The 23891-nt window shown below is 38.9% G+C and overlaps 1 protein-coding gene and 3 non-coding genes across 4 annotated transcripts in view; 3 read left to right on the top strand and 1 right to left on the bottom strand.

The window, feature by feature from the left end:
- LOC135697528 (coronin-1C-like) overlaps positions 1–23891 on the top strand; it is a 206538-nt gene that overhangs the window by 67917 nt on the left and 114730 nt on the right. The window lies entirely within an intron of this gene.
- Positions 7668–7739, bottom strand: TRNAE-UUC (transfer RNA glutamic acid (anticodon UUC)). The gene has a single exon. It is a non-coding gene; the product is annotated as a tRNA-Glu (tRNA).
- On the top strand, positions 8114–8185 carry TRNAE-CUC (transfer RNA glutamic acid (anticodon CUC)). The gene has a single exon. It is a non-coding gene; the product is annotated as a tRNA-Glu (tRNA).
- Positions 11914–11985, top strand: TRNAE-CUC (transfer RNA glutamic acid (anticodon CUC)). Its single transcript has one exon. It is a non-coding gene; the product is annotated as a tRNA-Glu (tRNA).

Here is a 23891-nt window from a genome sequence, read left to right as displayed (position 1 = left end):
AGGGCGAATCTTAATTCTAATCTACGATTCCACATACTATAAATAACCTTTTACACATTAGAATGAATTGTGCATATGTTAAGGATCAACAAATATTTTCAGGCGCAAAGGAGCAACAGAATCGAGCTGGTAACGTTTCTGAATTCCAAAATCTGAAGACTGTTTTGAATAATATGTTTAGGTAAAGGGCAGCAACAACGGACAGATAAACTACTTACAGCCTTTATTTATTAAATGCTTGATATAACGATTGCAAGCAACGCCGGCTGGGCGTATTCTATGGCTTACCCTCCCTACTAACAAAAATCCACCCTTCCCGTGACACTTATGAGAGGTCGTAGAGTTCTCTGCATCTCTCTTAAGTAAGTGTCGGACTAACTTTCCTCCCCTTTCCTCACCAGATGCAAGGACGTGGCCAGGACAGCTCTGGTTTCTTGGAGGGGGACGCATCCTTTTTCTAAGAGGTAGTAATCAATCACAAATTACTATCTAACAGCACGGATGAAGGTGAGTCTCCTTCTTAACAACAGTTTGGAGCTCGTACCACCTACGACATTGTGCAACCTGGTTTATGCTATGCTATGCTATAACTTGCAATAAGTCGTTATACATGGCTATGAATTGACAGTACTGGACAAAATAAATCATGAGCTCAATATCTCAGTTGATTTCAAACTTAAAATAATAGTTTCTTCGACGAAGTTGATGTATTTTTTCTGCAAAAGAATGTGAAGGTATAGAATATTTGAGATTTTGCATGATTACCTCAGTATTCATGTATTCACCATAAAGTAAGAATTTCGAAATAGACAAAAAAAATCATAAGCCTTATTGTATATTTCTTCATTAAAGAGACTTTCTGCCGTCGGGTGTTTCATCTCTGGCGAATCATACACCTGGTTTTTGTTAAAAAATCATGTTTATTTCAACTTTCAACTTAAATCTTCACACTCTCAGTATTTGGTATGCCCACCCTTTGCTTTTAGCACAACTTTCAATAGACGTGGCATACTTTCTACATACTTTTTGTAAATATCCTGAATCGATATTCTCCCACGCTGTTTCGAGGACTTAAAAATAGGCGTTTTTATTGGAGACCACTTTATTGTCCGTAGTGACACCAAAAATTCTCAATCGGTTTAAGATCGGGAGATTCAGGAGGAAATTCGAGTGCTCTGATCCGGTAAGATTTGAAGAAAATTTTCACACAGCAAGTCAATGTACACATCAGTTGTCATTATTCCCTTTATATGTGCCAAGCGTCCAACTCCAGACCACGCGAACGCTCCCCTTACCATAATATTTCCGCCTCCATGCTTATCCGTCTTTTGAATGCATGGTTCATTAAGTGCGTCACTCCTTGATCGCCGTTTCTGTCCAAACAACTCAAATTTGTTCTCATCCGTCCACAGAAAGTCTACAGACATCCCGGCGTACTTTTTGGCAAATTCCAGCCGCTTCCGTTGGTTCCGCTTGCTGATGAAAGAACGCTTCGATACCAAACAGCTCTTTAAATCACTGTCATTGAGCCGCCGGTGAACAGTACGTCGACTAACATTGAGATCCATCGATTCCACAATATCCCTCGATGAAAATATCGGATTTTGCTTAGCCATTCGAATAATCCTAATGTCATCACGATGGCTCGTCACATGATGACGTTCCTGTCCGGATAAATTTCTCACTATTCCTCGCGTTTCGTATTTTTTTTTCCATATCAAGCTGAACATTGCATTAGGTCCTACGTAACATTGACAGATTCTCTCCGTCGACTTTCTCTTTGTATCCCCACTGCCATGGAAAGACATTCCCAGCACACAGCTCGATAAAAGAAGCTTTTATCTAGCATCTAGCTCGAGTTATTAACGAAAGAGAATGTCGACGAAGAGAATCGATCAATATTACTTAGGACCTAATGCAATGTTCAGCTTGATATGTGCTGTACATCTCCAATCAAAATCGAGTATTTTTCGGAAAGAAATTGCCTTTTCACGATTGCGAATCACCAAATTTCTTACATCGAGTGAAATCTGTTTTCCCAACATTTCAAGCTGAACATTGCATTAATTCCTAAGTAACATTGACAGATTCTCTTCGTCGACTTTCTCTTTGTATCTCCAGTGATGCCAGCGAGACATTCCCAGGTATTTTCAGCACACAAATCGATAAAAGAAGTTTTTATCTAGCATCTAATACGACAAACACAACATGAAACGATTATGTGCTCAAGTTATTAACGAAAGAGAAAGTCGACGAAGAGAATCGATCAATGTTGCTTAGGACCTAATGTAATGTTCAGCTGGTGTTTCGACTTTTCAAATGACACGAACAAAAAACAATGGTACAATGCGCAAGCTTCTTGAAGTAAGAACTGTCAAAGATCATGCAGTGATGTTAGATTTCCAGAGGTGATCTCATTGGCATGGTAATAAAATGTGATAAATGACGTGTATGATTTATATTGTCCAAGCATCAAAATAAACTGCTGTAGATTTTATTTTCCAGCAGGAATATCGCACAATTTTCATCATTTTCTTTTTAATATCTGGATACATTAAGGAAAACACTTTGACTTTTCGGAATATACTATTGCAATTTTTTTAAAGATTAAAAAAATATCATCCAAAACAGCGTATGTTTTATTTTGTCCAGTACTGTATTTAGAGTACCTTAAGAGTATTAACTTTAGAGTATGTTTAATTTTCTGGTGGTGTTTCACTGAAGTAAAATTAGCAATGTTTCGGAAGCAATAATTCAATGACCAAATTTTTTTTTTCAAAACCTATGGACTTGTTTAGTTATACAGTAGACCTGTTCATTTTAACAGAAATGTTCGGAATGCAACGGATCAACCGAAATTACTGTTTGTCATGTTAATTTGAACTTCTGTGCAAATTTTCAGCAAAATCGGTGATGATTTAGAGGTGCTTCAAGTTAATTTTATGTTTTTAAGGTAATTTACGGCTTATAATATTTGTATCTCGTGACTGAAACAACGAGAACTGCTGTAACAACTTTCATAGCAAAGCTTAATGTGTTATCTACCAACTTTGTGACCAAAGGTTGACCTCAATATATGAATCCTCAGTAGACGTTATTTTTTTTTTATCAAAGGCAAGTTAACTCGAGCCATAACAGCAATTTATGAAATAACGAACATTTTGGACGGCTCGAGTTTACTTGTCTTTGATAAAAAAAAAAACACGTCTACTGAGGATTCATATTTCTAAAAAAGTCATCTATCAATGAAACAGTCATCGATCGTCATTGAAAAGCAATGCAACTATGTTCTGTCAATCTAATTGAAGCTTTTATTGGCTCTGTTGTCTTGTGAATTTAAGCTATAACGGCCTCTTTTCTGATTTTTATCTCTCAATCTATGGAATCTACACGAAAACTATGTATGAACGAAATTTCTAGAACAGTATGAGGAACGTTATTTATTTTTTTATATCATATGGGTGAAAAGTTCGTAAAACAAATACCTTAAAATTCTTCACTTTTTAAGATATCTTCGAGCATGAAACTAAGTCAAACTTCAATAAAACCACTTTGAATAGTCAACCTTTAGTCACTAAGTTGGTAGATAACACATTAAGCTTTGCTATGAAAGTTGCTACAGCAGTTTTCGTTGTTTCAGTCTCGAGATACAAATATTATAAGCCGTACCTTAAAAACATAAAGTTAGCTTGAAGCACCACTAAATCATCACCGATTTTGCTGAAAATTTGCACAGAAGTTCAAATTAACATGACAAACAGTAATCACGGTTGACCCGTTGCATTGAGCAGATCAGAACCAAATGCTTAAACATATGATTTGTAAAACAAAAATATGTGATTGTCATCGAATTAATCGAAACAAATGAGAATTCAGCGCGGATACTTTCGGTGATTGCGATGCTATTGCTATTATCGTTGATGATGAACAAAGAAAGCAAACAAAGAGCGTTATTATTACAGTATTCCCCCGCTAATCCGACAAATTTGTGGTCGTATTAGTGAGGTTGATCCGACAATCGGACTGTCAAATCCATACAAAACAATGTTACCAACCTAACACTGTAAAAAATCTCTAAGAGACCGTGATGTCGGATTATCGAGTCGTCGGATTAACGAGAGCCGAAGGGGGGGGGGGGGGGGGATACTGTATACGCAGCTACTACTGCAAATTGTACAATTCGAGGTACTAGCTTAAAATAGTACAACCTATGGTACAATGTTAGTATAACATTGTACTTTGTACGTCTGTCCAAGACATTAAATGCATTTAAGCTAAATATTTTTTTTTTTATACGATATGACTAATTTTCAATTTCAGCTTCTCAAACTTTTTACTTTATTTACATCGTAAGAGAAACACAGGAAAGCAAAATTTTTTTTTATTCATTCGGTCCGTGATAAGCCTTCATCGCACAGCTATGCTCAAAGCAATAATCTGAAGGCTGATCAATTTCAAGAGCTAAATATAACTGAAGAAACCAAAATATTTGATTGCCATTCGCTGATATAAGAAGATGAAACTCAATCAATCGGTTCAATTGGTATGTATTTATTTCATTTCACCACGAAAGTTATAAATTCGCTCTTTTTATATGGCATTCTTGCCTGTTGTATGCCGTCCACACATGGTGAAACAAAAAGTTGGTTTTCCATAGAGAAATACCGTTGCGGTTGTGAAGGACAATCCCTTTGTTTACGTTGTGTGGCGACATCTACGATTTGCAAGCGGGTACGTGAAACTAAGGTTATCTGTCACCTTGCCGGGGACTTGAGTCAAGTACACCATGAAATCAGATTTAAAAATTTTCGAACACCCCCAAAATTTATAGTTATTGTAAAAAAACAATTAGTTTTGGGTTGGGGTTCAAGATTAACTCAATAATTTCTCACCCAATTTTTGATTTTAAAACGGTTTTGGAAAGTTAAAAAACAGAGCTTTGAAATATATACACATTCATGGCGATTTACCTGAAAAATCATTGAGATTTTTTTTAAATATAATTTGATTTTTATTTAAAAAAAATCGCACTAACTAAAAAACTAATTTCAGGCTGCCGTAACGTGGATAGATCACCTTTTCGTGGTACGCTACGGGATGTAAGATCTACCACCGATTCCTAGTCTTGACTACTTCAAACTAGGGTTACAGGATTTTTCAGTAATCAAAGTCCTTGAGTCCAAAGTCCAAGGACATCTTAGTCCTTGATCTTGAAACAAGGAAAAAATGAGTTAGTTAGTCTTCACCTATGTGATTCCTAATATTCTATTCGTTGTTCCCTAGTTTAAAGTGGTTAAGACTAGGGTCCTGATGCATGGTCATTATCGGTGTCATTGCTTTTTTTTTGTTGCTAAGGAATCCAATTTTGACTGACAAAGGGGTGCGTCTTTGGAGGGTGTTCCAACACTCCGAAGGGTATAAATAGCGGGACCTTTCAATTAGAATCGATTCCTTGCGATGAAGGCAAGAACCGAATACTTCATAATTTCTCAATAGTGATGGACTAAACTAAGGACACGGGATATACTACAATAGATCAAATTACTGGTCGCAGTGGTGTTATGTCCCGAACGGAGGAAAAAAAAAGAAAAAAAAATCAGGCTCCATTAAGGTGACTAAAAAATGATCCTCCTCCTCATCATCATACCGTTTGGTTTATATGCAATCCTGAGGCTTTGTTCAAAATTTGGGCCAAATCGGTCAGCATTTACCCATTTGAAGCTATTTTTTTCGAGTTGAAGTTTAAAATGTATAAACCATTTTCAAAGTTTTGTAGCTAGGTGGCGTTGCAAACGTCTCAAACATCGCTGTTGACGAGTTCACGCCAACGCGCCGCTACTGTAATTCGGTGTCGACTACCACGCACCGACTGCAGCTCGGTTTCGACCATCGCAAACCTGATGCGCACAGATTTGACAGTTATTGTATTGCAGTAGTGGTGAGTTAACAGGAAAAGATATGAGATTTGAACAATAGGAATGAGAAACAAATAGCTGGGCAAAAGGTAAATAGAAAATTATCGAGAGAACACATCATCAGAAGCTCGTGCTACAATTAATTAGTCACTGGACAGACTTTAATTATATAATTAAGCTTATCAGGTAACACCTAAAGTTAAATACAAGTGAATTATACTAAATTGAATTAAATTTACCTAGTGATTACGGTGAATATGCAATTGGATTTTCCAAGATTATTCTTAACCTAAAACTAAGCCTACTGACTGAAACAGGTAAAATTTCACTAGCCTTTGCCGTGAAAACTATGTTAACTTAATAATTCTTCTTAATCTATAGTACGGCTGAATAGTGTACGAGCGAACATATTATAGACAGTATAGGACTGCTCTTATAGACGCACACAGAAAGTATAAAGAGGGACTAAACGTAAGTAGAGTGTTGAGCGTATGATGTCAACATCTAAAAACTATAAGCTAAAACCGAGGCTAATACATAACACAGTAGTATTTCCCCATGATGTTAACTTAAGAAATTTTTCGCAGGAAAATAATAATCAACCGGATAGTAACACCCCAGTACCGGTCGTTTTATTTCCGGGATTATTATTTCGGAATTTCCCGAATCGTTGGCAATTTCCAACAATCGCTAAACCAATAATATAATAGAAAATGATATGCTCAACACCACATTTTAAACTTCAATTAGGAAAAAATAGCTTCAAACCTGTGGATATTGGTCGATTTGGCTGAAAAAAGTCTCAGGATTGCATAGAAAACAAGTGGTATTATTTCGAGGGGGGGGGGGTCATGTTGTGGTTACCCTAATGGTGTCTAAAGTTAGAAAATTGCTATTTGTTTGTATAGAAATCATATTTTATTAGAAAAATCTCAACGAATTTCAATAGAATTTTGCTTTCGAAATCTGTTTGAAAATAAAAAATAAATCGGTTGAAAAATGATTGCGTTACTCATGATAGTCACTGACCCAAAATCGTTTCTTTTAACAATGACTTTAAATGTTGTGGGTGTTAGAACAATTTCAAATGTGATTTCATGGTGTACTCGACTAGACTAACATCCTACAGTAGTTTAAAAGCTTTTTTCCGTCGTGTAACACCGTGTTACTTATTTATCCTGTTAAGTTAATTGACCGTTCCAAGAACTTACCCAGATTCACTGCACCGAGCTGGAATATGTACGATTATGTTTGGTCTTTCGTACATGCTTAGAACATGTACATGGATCGTAATTTGAAACGTCAATAGTCCAAATGCGGTAGAGAACTACTTTAGCATAAGTGCCTATTTTCATCATATCGAGCAGGAACATAAAACATATCAATAATTTCGACGTGAACAAATCAATGATACGTTTGATCGTCGAAAGTTTAGTTCATAAGCTACTTTGTACTGTAGCCTTCCATACTCATAGTACATTTACGTGTATTCTTCTCAAAAACGCTCCCAGTGTATCAATTTTTTCTGCTTTCATCCGTATGCCGAAGTAAATCCAATGATCAATATAATAATCAACACAACTCTAAGCAAACACTTTGCAGATCATCCAGACAGGGACGGTATTAAAAGTTAAAAGGAGCTTACCGTCATAAGTGTTGGCAGGTTAATCTAAAAATCAAATATATAATATCAATAAATACGAATAGTTACTCAAACTTTCAAGACAACTTTTGTTGACTTATGCAAAAAATTTCCCATACCGGGAATCGAACCCGGGCCTTCTGGGTGAAAGCCAGATATCCTAGCCACTAGACCATATGGGATGGATATAGATTTGCCACTAAAGCTGAAACAAAAATCATCGATTCTGACTCACTTCACATCAATCAACGCGAGGTGAATTCAGTTTCTCACCACTTACTGGCTGGTCGCTGGTAGGTGAACGAATGAAAACGTGCCACTCGGTGCGAGCGTAAAGTGGCATGAACATCGCACGGAGCATGCGCCTCTCTCGCGAAACTGTAAATATAGCTTTCGATGAACTCACCCTCTCTCATTCGCTGTGTTAGGGTTTTCGCATCTGTTGTCTGCCTGCCTCCGGGTAGGCGGGACGGATCGAATCGTTTGAGTTGATTCTTTTCGTTTTGAGTCTTACCGTGTTGCTTTTGTGGTCAATGTGGAAATTTCCTTACGCTAGTCCCATATTGTCTAGTGGTTAGGATATCCGGCTCTCACCCGGAAGGCCCGGGTTCGATTCCCGGTATGGGAAATTCTTTTGTTGGTGGGGGTTTTGTGGTTTGTTTTGGGAAATCGGCATTAGATATCAGATCTTTTAATTAATTTATTAGGCTGATCGATCACATGGGTAAATAATTACTTCGGCAACCAATTTTGCTGTATTTTCTCACCAAAACAGTTCGCTGAATGTATATAAACGATTCCTTCAATCTGATTACATTTTTACGACTGATTAAACCTGTTATATCAGATTTTTCTTCAATTGAATCATACGCACTGCAAAATATGTTAATTTGTTTTTTATGATTTATGAATGTTTTCAAGTTGCCGATAATAGAAACTGAGAGGTTTGGAGCGTTGTAGAAACGTTTTCAAACCGTTTTGGAAAATTCTTTCGATTGGAATGGATAGAATAGCAAGCAGCAGATAAATGTAAATAAACAAACACGTCGTATGTGTGCGTGACACTGCGAAATTGCTAATAGAAGTACGGAAACTTCATAGATTGTCGAGAATACGTAAATTCCCCTGTACGATGGTAATATTTTTCAAAACATTATTTGAACCAGTAAATCATCTTCATCAATTTCCCATTATGTAGCGAACTTTTTTTTTAAATCGCTATTTAGACTGAAGAATTTTCTGGGCATTTATTTTGAAGAAATTATGATATGCATTTCCAGGTAGCTAATTGGAGATCAAAAGTTGGCACTCGTGGCTCAAGCAAGTTTTCCCTTTTTTATTTTGTAAACTGTGGAGAGTTTTATGATACACTTATTTGATACTAAAAAGCAACTATAAATGCTTTTTGTTCTCATTTGGAACCGAATGACATGACGCTAATAAACATACACTAAGGAAGGATGATTGATTTACAGAACAGTTTTATAAAGGGACAAAGTGCTGCCTTAGATTTATTTTCATAAACAGATACTTTTTGACTCTATCGTAAGTTTTAAAAAGCGTTTAAAAACAGCAATATGCTGAACGACTATCCAAGAATGTTTTGAACAATTAAATGCTACATTTAAACTAAAATGATTGTTTATTACCGTTATAAACCGTGATTAGAGTGATAGCAAACGGCTATTCAATTGTTACTTGGGCAATTAATCTTTGTGAATGCACTGACATCGTCTACTTATGCAACTTTATATGCTTATTACGGACGTATTGACCCTATTTTATAACGCCCTTCAATTGTTAAAATCAGCGCTGCCCACGTAGTCTCTGGGTCTCAGCAATGATATCATCTACTTCTATTTTATTCATAAGTATTAATTTTAGCACAGAATGAATGAGAATCAAAGATAATGCAGCTCGAAACATGTTCATCGAACATAAATACAGTCATTTAAAAAATCAAGTTTAGATAGGTTGGACAGGGCTACTTTAGATAGTTGAATTATGAACTAGGTACAACCAGTTTTCTAGAAATAATTAACATTTTAATTACTATGTTTTCCTAGGAATCTTCTAGTTCCGAGCCAGTTTAAAATACGATCTCATCATTATTTTTCTCAAAATATTTTATTTAAAGCCACAACTAGGGTTAAATACCCCATTTCCGGCCTATTAAGCACAACCCGCACTTAGTCCATCTTAATCTAGCGCAGTTTAGAACCAAATGAAATGTTATTATTACTGATGGCTTCCAAATTTATTTACCTCTCCGTACGTACCAAAAGATTTGATAAAGAGAAACCAATCGTTGAGATATGTATTGTCAAAAATCTAACACTGCTTCTTGACGCCAAACTCGGCCTACGGATGCTAAACTCGGCCTAACGCATTGAAACGCCTTTGAAACGCAATTGAATTCACTTCGGCCTATCTGATGAAGATAAAAATTGATTCGGTCGGAGCGCTTCTTTTGTTTTTGGGAATAATGGATGCAAACCTTCATATCACGCGTTCTCATTGACTTCGTTCGGTAGCTTATTAGCTAAAGTATCGTACCAAACGCATAATTGACTTGTTAACTCTGAAATCATGGATTTATTTGTTTTCTGCTCGATAGGCCCAAAATGGGCGATTAGGCAGAAGTAGTTCTCCACCCTATCACTAAACCTCATGAATGAGTGGATACGAGATACTGATCTGTGTCGATCGAGCTGAACAACATAATAATGAACGAACCATAAATCTCTGGCAAATATCTGCTGTTGTCGTGTGTGACAACATGTCGCAAAGTGTGCCCCTTAGCAAAATCCGACATCGGACAAGCCGATACTTATATACATGTCGGAAGCACACCTCTGCTGCTACCTGCTTGCTCATGCTAGGAGGGTGGGCTCTTCGAAGAAATGCTCGACTCTACCGGCAGCACCATGTCTCTGCATGCAGTGGGATTTAGGCACCTTATCATTGCATCTTTCTCTTTCTCAGCAAGCTAGGCAGTGTAGTTTAGCCAAGATAATACATCTTTTCCCCAGTGGCATCCGTAGCTCATTGGCGGCGGCGTCGTCGTTATGGTTGTCGCCTCTGCTCTGCTGTCTCTACCGAGCTGCGATGCCTTCGTTGACAAGTTTTTCCTGTTTTCATAAACGGTCCAGTTTGGCTTTTCCTTGTCAGCTCTGCTCTCCCTTGCTCTGAGTTATATATTCCTACACCGTACCAAACAAACATGCCTTCGTTTTTGTTACGGTGCCTCTATTCGAAGTAACCAGAGTAAGTTCCGGAGCACATTCGTGACGCGGCGCGCGCGTGTGCCCAGCAGATAAAAAATTTACGGTGGTTTAATTATGCTATGATTTCATGGGTGCGCGGGAAGGATGCTGGGTTTCAATTTTCCACCATTCTGTTTGCTCACACACGAAATCGTTTTTCCGCGCTCTCGGTGTTGTCCGCCCCATCGGCTTCGGTTACGTGCGGAACTGGGTATCACCTTTACCTGGTGCTGTTTGTTTACCTCGCGCGGAGTTCCCTATAATATGGGTGTGTGGTGTGGTGAGTTATAGCAGTAGAGGTTTCTCGCCGCTGTCCGATTCGAAGAGCTATTAAGGCGCAATTTCTAGATTCGATGAAGGAAGCGAAGGGATGGGTTTCAATTAGCGAAACGGTGAGATTTATTTGTTTGAAGTAGAGTTATGATGGGGAACGAAAAATGACATCAGATATGTAAATTTGCCGGCTAACTTGGGTGTGACTTAGCATTAATACTGATTAAGGTGAAAGTTGATAGAATCCACAAATGGCAGTTAGTTTGTTTTTTTTTCTTGCCTTGCCATTTCGATTTTTTGATGGCACGAATCTCATGTCGTTTTCGTTTTTACTACACTACACCGGTGTAGTGTAAGCAGCAATAAGCACGAGTCATTGACAGTTCATCATCATTTGTTTGTAAACAAAGGTGCAACCGATAGCTACACCCTAAAATTTTTCGGTGTTCGGCGGTGTAGCACCGGTGTAGCTACACCGCAAAAACGAAAACGACATCAGAAACTATAAAGATTTCGTGCAGGGAATATATTTATAGTTTCTGAGATTCGTGCCATCAAAAATTCGAAGTGGTAAGCCAGTACAACCAAAATTTGTGGATTCTATCAACTTCTACCTTTAACATGCTGATTTTTGTTGTAATGATCGAACTCGTGCCTCAAAACAAACGAGAATGAATTGCTCAAAAATGAAACTCTCTTGATGGTTAATGGCGAACAAGTTCACACCTATTCGGAACGAATGAACATCAAATAGACATGAACTATCTGCGAAAGACACTAGATTCAACATGACCGTTTGGCAGCCTGCCTTCACTAGTCCCATATTGTCTAGTGGTTAGGATATCCGGCTCTCACCCGGAAGGCCCGGGTTCGATTCCCGGTATGGGAAATCCCTTTTGTTGCAGGTTATTTTGTTTTGTCGGATAATAGCTCGAGAAAATTTTCATCAGGTACGCCCACGCAAACTAACACCACCGGCAGAGGAAATTCTAACCTTCCTGATTGCTAGCTTGCGTGGGTGAGCTAGGAATTCCGAAAAAATTACACTCAAAAAATTTCACACGTCATCATCATGTGTCTCACACTTAATTTTGCGCTTATTGTGAAACACATCCATTTCATGTGTGAATCTTATGCTATGAATCATGCCTGAACACTATGGATTTGAATTGTGACACACTTGGATTCTATGTGCCTCATTTGGTGATATCAATAGCTTAACACATAATAGTTCAATATTCTAAAATATTCTGCTTTATCGACTTCTACTTTACCGACTCTAAAAATGAATCGACAAATATATAAACAAAACTGCCAGAGGCCAGAGCTTTCACATATCTTCTTAATGGGTCTGATTTGGGATTCGATCATGGGACTGTTGGAGTGTGCTGCTGCTGGAGTCTTCGTTCGATCTCACTGTGCCACGGTTGTTCTCATATATGAGGCGGGTTGATAGGATAAAGTCACAACTCTTGTTTTCGATGTTTACCTTTCTGAGCAAGCAATTCACATCGCATTGAAATGCAAAACACATTAAATACATCTGTTTTGAACAGTAGTGTGATTCAATGTGCAATACACTTGAATCGATAGTGAAAGATTTTCAACATTTCAAAATTTAAAACATTATAAATTAACGTGTATAACACAATGAACCAAGGTGAAATACACTTAAAGTAAATGTGATTGTGCATTTAAAAAATCAAGTGTTTAAACACTTCGATCAAACGTGTGGAATTTTTTGAGTGTACGTTTGAAGTCATTGTTTATAATTCAAGACCAACAATTGAAAATGCCTCAATTTTATTTTGCAAACAAACCTTGAAAGGGCATTTTGTCGCAAACTGAAGTCCGCCAACGCAAACCAACCAAATAAATAGGTTTGTGAATGTATGTTTCGGTTCACGAAAAAATGGCGTTACAAGGATTGTTTACAAAATGAAGTTGAGGCCTTTTCAATTGTTGGTTAACAATTAACAATTCAAGTTACTTTCAAGCTAATGCAAATTTTCTCGAGATAGGATCTTAGATTTAATAAGTTATTTTGTGCATTGCACACATTATCCGTAAGTGCGAAAGCGCTAATAAAAGTGAGATTATACGTTAAATCGTTTTAGTGTCTTCGGCGCACTTACTCCTTGCAATACGATACAAGGTCAAAGCGCGATTAGCGATTTCGCACTTTTGATGAGTCCAATTTAAATTGTAAAATACTATGCTATATAGAACAATTATCAATCTGTACAGGGTAGGTACAAACAAAACAGCAACAATAATATCTTGCGTAACATTTGAAAAGGGTCTCTGTCCAACATGCAAATAAACCAGAAAATGAATTTAAATTTTCCGCCACTATTAAATTCATATATTAGGAAATTGAAGTATTTTAGGTATTCATATTGTTCACAATCATCGGCCCTGCCCCAAGCAGTAGGGTCTATCTTTGGTTTGAAAATTTTTAATCATCGGCAATTCTGCGTCACTAGGCTTATCAATGAGATGAAAAAAAATGAATGGTTGGCCGTTTTAGCGTGTGGGCCTATTAACGAATCGAGAAATTTCTTTGATCGGCCGTTTCGAAAATCGAGTTATTTTAATGATTTTGACCGATTATGTGGAACTTTCCTACACGATTAGTAACTATCAAGCGGTGCTATAGAATGGTATCAAACCCCGATTTGTTTACGTTTTGGACATAGGCCCATTTCAAATGTTACTCTAGACATGGACAATTTTATACTGGAAAATTGCATCCTGCGATTAACTTCTGCATATATTCAGAGGTATTGTAAGCAGACGTAGTTAGTTCACAGGAGTTTGGGGGTTAATCTGGAAGCATGGATGACTTTTGTGGCAGATTTGGTGGATTTGGCAGTACATCCGGTTAGCTTCGAATAAACGGAACTATCGTAGTAAGTTGAACAAACTACAATGGCGCAAGCCCGGAACACTCTTAAAGGCACACAAAGGACCTTGCTGTAGGTACTAGATTTAAGCACATAAGAACAAGGAATCTGTATGATTTGCTTAGTTTTCATGAATTTTTCGTGACTTTCCCACGGAGTGATTTGGTCATTTGGATTCATTCTTACTATTGACGATACTACACTTGCTTTCAGATTCGCTGGGGCGAGTAATTAAGGACATGATTTTTAACCAGCAAAAGCGCGTCAGAAAAAATAACTAATGTATTTTAAAAACATTACTAACTAGGGATGTTTCTGAAATTCAACGGAGATTTGATTAAATTGACCATAACAAACAGTTATGCAAATATTCGTCATTTGGCGTTGAACTGCTTTTATGGGTTTCCGTCAATTTTGAGTTAATTAAGGCTGTAATCGAAAAAAATGCAACAGCAAAAATGATCACCAAAAATTCATTTTAAGTCGGATGTTTTTGAAACTCTCAGGTAATAAATAAACACATATTAGCTATGTATTTGCAAAGTTGGTTTATTGAACATCCTCTCCTAGGCTAAATGCCCGCACCTTGGACTTAACGCTATCCATAAAATCCTGTGCAACACTTCCGCCATCTTTCTTACACACTTCCATCCACTCTTTCTTCAAATCCTTGTCGTTTTTGAAGATCTTCCCTGTTTTCCGGAACTTGCCCTTCATAATCGCCCAGCATTTTTCTATTGGGCGAAGTTCTGGCGAGTGTGGCGGATTTGCCTCCTTCGGTAAAAAACAACATCGTTTGCTTCGTACCACTCCATCACCGGTTTCGTGTAATGGCACGATGTCAGATCCGGCCAAAACAGAGTGTCACCTTCGTGGGACCGGAGGAAGGGCAGCAGGCGCTTCTGGAGGCTATATTCTTTATATATTTGGCGGTTGATGGTGCCGGTCGTACGGCTTGCTGAATTTTCCGCACCCACAGATCACCTGCCACACTAAGTACTTCTTGGCAAATTTGTCGACCTTCTTCTTCGGGAACTTCTCCGGAACATCCAGGCGGGACTTGCCGACGAAAAACTCCAGGCCGGGGATTTGCTTGGCGTCCGCTTTAATGTACGTCTCGTCGTCCATTACGATGCATTACGGCTGCACCAACCACTCGTGGTTTGGTTTGGCCACCGTATTCTGTTTATCGGTTCGGTTACGCGCCTTCCTCACCTTGAAGACATGAAGTCCGGCCCGCTTCATTGTCTGCTGGACGAACCAGACCGAAGAATTGACCTTCTTGGCCACGTCCCGAATAGAAAGTTTCGGATTGCGCTTGAAGTAATCCGTCACCTTCCTTGCGTTCACGGGGTCGGTCTTCTTCGCTTTTCTTTCGCTGCCAGCTCGCCGCTGGGTTGTCTGGGTTTCCTTCGACGATTTTACCACACGGGACACGGTCGAATTGTCGACTCCAAACTGTTTCGCCATCCACGACTGGCGGGACTGCGGGACTGGTCTGGATTTCCCACGACCGCTCTCATATTTTTTGGTCGAAGCACTTCTTGCTTGGAAGCCATCTCCATAACCTGTTTGACAGATTGTGACGAGATTTTGCACTCTAAACTAGTTTTACTCAAAATTTTCATCATTTTTACCCATGCAATAAAAAGTTATATAGTTAGCATATTACTTTCTTATGTGTGATTAAATTGGCAGCTCAAAACCAACAATTGAAAAGGCCTCAACTTCATTTTGTAAACAAACCTTGTAAGGCCATTTTCTCGCGAACCGAAAAAAACATTCGCAAACCTAAAACACAATTGGATAGAGGAGAATTTCCCCTACCAATTCATTTAGTTGGTTTGCGTTGGCGGACTTCGGTTCGCGACAAAATGGCCTTACAAGGTTTGTTTAAAAAATGGAGTTGAGGAATTTTCAATTGTTGGTCTTGAGTTCTGATTTTTTGAGTTCTCAGATTTTACGATGATATAATAAAATAAGTAGCCTTCACTGCAACCAGTGTTTCCATTACCCGGCCTTTCAACTTAAAAATACCGTAAAATCCTGTAGTTTAGCTACCTACAACTAACTTGGAGAATTCAAAAAATGTGATCACTTTCACACTGCACGCTTGAAAACTTTCGTTTTTAACTGAACCTGGGAATTTGTGAAAGTTGTTCCGGGAAAAAAACCGGAAATTTTAAAATGAAAATTCACTGGTCACCCATCATCATTAGTTTGTTCACTTGGTCGCCAGCTTTCACTCTGCCCGTGGCCTTAGACAGCCAATTTTGCTTACTGAGTGAAAATTCATGGGCTCAATCCCAAGCCCCTTCATATTAAGGAGTTTTAGAGTCACATGCTCATCGTGTTTTTTGTGAAGCTAGTCGTCAACGTCGTCGGACCCGGGTTTGAATGGTTACAACAACAGCTCGATCACATACGTTAAGCTCAATTATCAGTTCAAGCGAGTCAGCCGTCAATGCTACTTGCATTGCGAGGGATTCAAAGGAAATTCAAGTCTCACCCGAAGTCTTTCTGGAAGTACGTGAAGGAGCAGCGCAGAGAGTCTGGTCTACCATCATCCATGATATTGAATGGCGAAGTCGCTTCCACTCCACAGCAAGTCTGCCGCTTGTTGTCCAACAAGTTTGCAAGTGTCTTCTCTGACGAGAGCTTAACCAACGAATACGTGACTCTTGCAGCAAGCAACGTTCCACTTTCCGGTCAAGCTCTGGGTGGAATTGTTGTCAACGCTGAAGTGATAACGACTGCCGCACTAAAACTAAAGCCTTCTATCAACCCTGGACCGGATGGTGTCCCTTCAGTCTTTCTGAAGAAGCATATCGCTAACTTACTGTCACCGCTGTGGCATTTTTCCATCGAACTGGAAATTTGCGCATATGTCCCCTGTGTATAAAAAGGGTAGTAAACGGAACGTGGATAATTCTCGTGGAATTACATCGTTGAGCGCAATTTCGAAGTTATTAGAGTTAATCATCATAGAGCCTCTGCTCTCCAATTGCAAGCAGTATCTAAGTGAAGATCAACATGGCTTCACCTCTGGTCGATCTACTACCACGAATCTACTGTGTCTGACATCGTACATCACGCAAAGTATGGTTGAAAGGTCACAAACAGACGTCATCTACACTGAATTGTCTGCTGCCTTCGATAAGATAAATCACGCCATCGCAATCGCCAAATTGGATAGACTTGGGATTAGCGGAAATCTCTTGAGATGGTTTCGCTCATATCTCGCCGATCGTCAGTTGCTGGTAGCCCAAGGAAGTCATCTGGGACCGTTGATTTTCTTACTCTACTTCAATGACGTGTATTTAGTTATCGAAGGTCCACGACTATCGTATGCAGACGATCTCAAAATCTACTTACGGATCTGCTCGATCGACGATTGTCAATTCCTCCAACGTCAGTTTGAAGCGTTTGCCAGCTGGTGCCATTTCAACCGAATGATCTGCGAAGTGTTCAGTCATCACTTTTACCCGAAAGAAAGAACCAGTTATTTTTCACTATGCTCTCTGGGACACCATTATTGAACGATCGTAAAAGATCTAGGCGTCATCCTGGACTCTCAACTTACATATAGGCAACACATCTCGTACGTCGTCGACAAGTCGTCAAGGACATTGGGCTTTATATTCAGAACAGCTAAGAATTTCTCCGACATCCATTGCCTCAAGTCACTGTATTGTTCCCTGGTACGGTCCATTCTAGAATATTGTTCTGTGGTTTGGAGTCCGAACTACAACAATGGTACTAAGAGAGTCGAGTCCGTTCAACGCCGCTTTCTGCGATACGCGTTGAGAATGTTACCCGTTTCATTTGCCCAGCTATGAAAGTCGCTGCCAGCTGATTGACTTGGAGCCTCTTCGCACCAGAAGAGATACTTCAAAAGCCCTGCTGGTCGCGGACACGTTACATGGCAGAATTGATTGCATGGCAATCTTGGAGCAAGTAAACATTAACGTCCAACCCCGAATGCTTCGTAACAATGTTATGCTGAGAATGCCACTACGTAGGACAAACTATGCAATCAACGGTGCAATAGGCGGACTGCAGCGAATATTTAACCGAGTTTCATCAGTATTCGATTTTCACCTGCCACGACTAACACTTCGGAGACGTTTCTCTTCATTCTTCTCCAGAAATGGAAATAGTCAATGATCATGTTTTAATGTTTTGTAGTTTTAACTTATGACTTTAATTTTAATTTTAACTTAAACCATCATTGGGACCATATAGAGTCTATTGATGCTGACAAATAAAAAAATAAAAAAATAAAATAAATGTGATGTGATATGAGGGGCTCGGTGCCCATAGAGCAACCGTTTTTACTTACTAAGCTGAACATCATGGGTTTATTCTCAGGTCCCTTGACATGCGTGAGTCGTCAAGCTCAACCATTTTATCCAACATCCTTGTGATTTCTCGTGTAAGTGCAAAGAACTTATCGGCTTTTAACAAAGCGAGTATCACGTCAACACATTCCTACCCATTCCTTAATTGAGCTGCATTGCCTCTTGTAAAGTTTGAAATCACCAGTTTTTACACATTGTGGATTCATGCTAGTCTCAAGCATAGTCTGCTGGTTCTCTGGCAACAACATTCTTCAACTAGCATACATTTTTAAAATTCTGAAAAGTAATTTAGCTATTACACTAAAAGGGGGGAGCGCATTTTACCTTCCTGATCCCTATGGCTAAACCCATGGATGTAACTTTTTTCTGAATGTGCATTAAAATTTAAGAATTCGCGACTGCTGGTTGATCAAATATTCATGATTTGTATCCATAATTAGACTTGATTGATGGCTGGGTCTCCAGTAAATTTGAGAAATTAAGGTTAAACGCCTTATTCAGTACAATGATAGTAAAACGCTTTTTTTTGGCGTAATAGTTAGTATATAACCTCATATTTGCTCAATATATTTTTAACATGCAAATTATGTGTCTGTTGATTGCACTTTTGAGTTAGAACTTTCTGGCATATTAAAATAAATACACTAAATACACTTCCATGTTCAGAAACGAGATGTTGTCCGTATTAGTAGAAAACATGAGTTTTTAATTCATTTCACCTGAATTGATCTCAGGCATAGAAAGCAACGTCAATGTTTAGCAGAAACATGAAAGATTAATCTAGAAAATCTTGAAATAAATCATTTTAAACTATATTCTGAAAGTATCTAAAGCCGTCTCAAAGACTTAGGAAATGTACTCAAAGATACTACCCATGTCATCAGTGACGCCATCTACGTATACACATTGTTCAGACATCCCTTTCCGCTGTAAAACTACGATCAAAGTACGCTCCGATAACCCATTTCCTGTTCATAGCCTCCGCATAATTGGGTTACCGGCATAATGTCCAAAAGGAAATACGCCTACCCTCCCCAGAGTCATTTGCTACACATGTTCCACGAGTAAAGCAATAAATCTTACTTCGTGACCGACAGGAACCGTGCTCGATTCCACCCAATAACCGAGTGACATGAAAGTCATAAAATCGACAAAAGCATTTTAATACTAATTATATAGCGCACCCAGCGAGTGTATTTTTGCGTTTGGTGTTCTAAATAGATGCCCGCCAAGGTGTTCATGAACGATCGATCAACCGAACCGCGCCGCCAACAACCGCGGTCAATGTCAGTGCCATGTGGGTAAGCGAACAAACACCAGCCTCAGTTTAGAGCGCGCGCCTTCAAATACCGTGCAGGTGTTTTCCCTTCTACCCCTCACCGGCACCGTTCCTTCCGAACCCTTTGGGCTTTTGAGTGGGAAGTTTTACGTTTTACGAGTGAAAGTTGCGGCGGAAAGTTGATTGATTAACGGCGGCTACACGATAGGCATAGACTCCCAAATCTAGACGACGACGATGACCCCCGATGCTCGCGATGGCGTGTGCAAACCTGTCAGGTTTGCCAAACGCCAAACCAACAAGCCAAGAAGGTCAAATTCCACTGATTTCCAATCTCGGTGCTCACGAGAATATCCGCCGTCTCGCTTTCTGTGCGCCGCATCTGCTGAAATGAAGTGGAAAAAGTCCATCGTCATGGATCAAATATTCAGTGGAAGACAGCCAGACAAACCAGCACCTTCTTCGGAGTGCTGTTCAGTATCGAACAAGGGCGCAATATCAATAGTTTTTCAAGTTGTTCAATTTTTGAATCTGTCCATCTTGTATGCTATGCCATAGCTACATCCGATGCGACAGGTTTCTCCCCATGGTACTCCCTCGGCTAAACCGTAACGTAGAGATGAGGAGACGCTATGAAGTTGAATAGATTGCGAAGGACTCTCCGCTCCACCATTCATTCGCATCCCCACCCCAGTAGGCCTCAGCAACAAAAGCCTTTGTGTGTACGAGTGTGTGCTGAAAAGCGGCTATGACTCATCACCGGATGTGCGCAGAATCCGAGAATCGTTCGGATCCTGTGATTTCCAAAGTAGCGAAAGAAAAATAAACAACCCATGGGGGGGGGGGATCCCTTTCAAGGGTTCGCTGAACATGAATAGCCAAAAACGTGGGTGGGGATGGTAATGATATCCCCCTTCTATAACTTCGTGCTTCCATTCTTCCAAGACGCAGTGTGTTCGAGAGGATTTGCACCCCCCGGCCCACAGTGTTGAATGTCCTGGAAGGATTTCCTCCTCCTCGTCAGCATCGGTGAAGGCGGCTCTAAATTGCGTAAATTATTCCAGCCTATGAAATTTTTATCACTGGCCCAGACAACAAAGCGGATTTTTAGTTCGTCGGTGGGTGTCGGCTGTTTCAATGTTTTGATCGTCTGTCAGGAATTGTTGGTAGTTTTGTGGCACACCAAAAAGAGGGGTTGAAACAATGTTGGAATTTTGGCATGAAATGGGGGGTGATAATTTTCCGCTTGACGGATGCAACACGTTCCGGCTTTTCTGTTGCGATGCGGGGAAATTTTCAACCGCAGCGTCCTATTAAATCTAACAATTCTATGGAAGCACTTGGAAATGGCGGGATCCTTCAAATAATGGTAGAATCAATAATAAAATTAAGTTTGTTTAGTGTTTCGTCCTAGCCTCTTAGTTGTGGAACAAAATGGTCAATGAACCGACAAACCCGGGAGAACCGGAAATCTAAAATAACCGGAAAATAACTGGGAATTTGATTTGGACCTTATAACATGTGTAACGAAACCGATTGTGTATTTCCGGAGAAATGTCATTTTTTTTGGCACTAAATTTTATTCATTCGGCTTTTTCAGCATTTCAGTCTTCAGGCTAATTTTGTTATTCTAAATGTTGCAAATTGTCCCGTCTCATCGGTTGGTATAACAGTTTGAACAATATTATTTTGTCCTGTTTCATTTTATTTTTTTTTACTTTTCTAACTAACCTAATTTAAACTAACTATTTACATCCTCTATTTACAGAAATCTAGTAATATATATTCCTAATCGTATGGCATTTTGAAACTAAGGCTCTGACTCGGTGAGAGAATGTCCTCATTTCTCCGGCTCCTATGGAGTTTGGTATATGACGGAGAGTCCATTCTAAACGATGATCACCTTCAAACTCTAATTTATTTACATCCTATTAAATCTAAGAATTCTATGGAAGCACTTGGAAATGGCAGGATCCTTTAAATAATGTTTCTGGTAGAATCAATAGTAAAATTATAAGGAGATCTAAAAACATTTGCAATGCTTCAGAGTTACATAAATTTGTCACGCAAATTGTACATTTTTCTAAATGATATCATTGAGAATCCTAAAAAAAATCCAAACCTCAGACACTTGAAGATATCGTCAAAGTTTTTTTGAAGCCAGTTTGTAAGTTTTAGAACCTTTGGAACTTTTCATGTAACAGAATCTAGAAATCTTATCCATTCTATACCTCGGAATTCCTCTCAAAATTCCATAAAAGTTTATCTCAGAATTTCCTTGAAATTCTTATCATAATCATCTAGGAAATATTATCATGTTTCTCCTGCTCTTGTAGTTCATCCTAAGCTCCCCCGAAGCTTACTCAGAATTCTTTTGAAATTCTTATTAAAATCCCTTGAGCGAATCTCTTAGAATTCCCTTTGAAATATTCTGAGAATTCGATTTCCTTAGAATTCTTCTCGAATTTCTCTTGGAACATTCTTCTGAATCTTCCTGGAATGCTACTCAGAATTCTTTGGAAATTTGCTCGAAAACCTCTTTTAATTGCACTAGATTTCCCTGGAATTTTTCTCACAATCCTCGTAATAGTCTCTTCAGCACGACCTTGGAATTAACCTTTATTGTCCCCTACAATGTTATTAAAATACTTCTCAAAATTACCTGATACTTCTCTTCAGAATTTATTTAGAACTAGCTGAGTGTGCCCGGTCTTGCTCGGGATTCAATATTAGCTTGAGTTTATGCGCCGATTTAAAAAAAAAGCATGCTATATTGTACGTAGCCCCCCCCCCCTATTATCTAAGGGACTACCCCCTATTATTATCTCCTTATACCCCCACACTCGCCCCCACATGCCTAATTTGGTTCCATTTGCTTGATTAGTTCTCGAGTTATGCAGAAATTTCTGTTTCATTTGTATGGGAGCCCCCCCTTACAGAAGGGGGAGGGGTCTCGAACCATCATAAGAACCTTCCACGGCCCCAAAAACCCCTGTATACAAATTTTCACGCCAATCGGTTCAGTAGTTTCCGAGTCTATAAGGGTCAGACAGACAGACAGACAGACAGACAGAAATTCATTTTTATATATATAGAAGATTACCCCTAGAATCAGTGTTGGGAAAATATCAGTTGTGATTTGCTCTGAGTGAGCAACAGAATCCAGGGATGAATTGTTGGACTCACTCCCGAACAGACTTTAATGAATTATTTGATGAGAGATTCCGAAGAACTCCAATTCACAGGAGCATGTCATGTCAAGAGATAAATTCGACAGTGAGCATGGATAAGGTCGTAAACGAGATGATCGATTCTCTTCGTCGATTTTCTCTTTTGTTAATAACTCGCTTGGATTAACGTTTCTCTGTGCGTTTGCTGTTGCGTTTGATAGCCAATACAACCTGGTACAGCACTACATTGAACAAAATCCAGAAATTTATTTCGTTTAACTGTAGCAATGTAAAGAGAAAATCGATGACGAGAAACGATCATCGCGTTTTCGCCCTTATGCAAGCTCCCTCTCTAATTGTTAGTGATATTTGATGTTAGTTTCGTTGAACATCAGATTCCCAGGTAATTCTGAATAGAATCCCAAGAGAATGATGAGTAGGATTCAAAGTAAATTTCCAACATAATTCTGAGAAGGATTCCAAGGTAATTCCAAAGAGAATTCCAAGAGCGTTTGGAGAGCTACTCTGACTAAAATTTATAAGTAATTATTAAGGAGAACTTCAAGGTTCTAGTGAGCAGCATTCCAATGGTAGTTCAGAAAATAATTCAATGAAAATTCTGAGGATAATTGCAAAGGAAATCTAAGGAAAGTTTTTAGGAAATTAAACTTTATAGAGTTAGGACAGTTTCAAGGGAATTCCTGTAATTTTTTGTAGAGAACTCAAAAAAGAAATTTCTTGAGAATTCGGTGGATCATTTCATGAAATTTTCGGGGCTACTCCGAGAGAAATCTGTGGAGAATTTACACGCAATAAGCTAATATGCGATAAGAAATAAGCTTTAAATGCAAAGAAGAAGGGGAAAGACACATGGACATGGAGGTTGACGGTACTGAAGCACAGGGTTATGTTTAGTCTCTTTATATTTGCAACTATGATGAATTCCCATAGTGAAACATATCAACTTCATAATGCTTCGATATGCCTCAAACGATTAATTATTGGTTGTTAATAGCTTATGAAATTGGTTGCTTCATGCAGACTGAGCAATTTTGATTATAGTATCAGATTTGTTCTGT

Source organism: Ochlerotatus camptorhynchus, unplaced genomic scaffold, assembly GCF_037179485.1.
Source record: "Ochlerotatus camptorhynchus isolate MF236.1 unplaced genomic scaffold, CSIRO-AGI_Acam_v1.1 ptg000071l, whole genome shotgun sequence".
Lineage (NCBI taxonomy): Eukaryota > Metazoa > Arthropoda > Insecta > Diptera > Culicidae > Ochlerotatus > Ochlerotatus camptorhynchus.
Note: the sequence above shows the minus strand (reverse complement) of the source record. Positions and strands in the feature narration are given on the sequence as shown.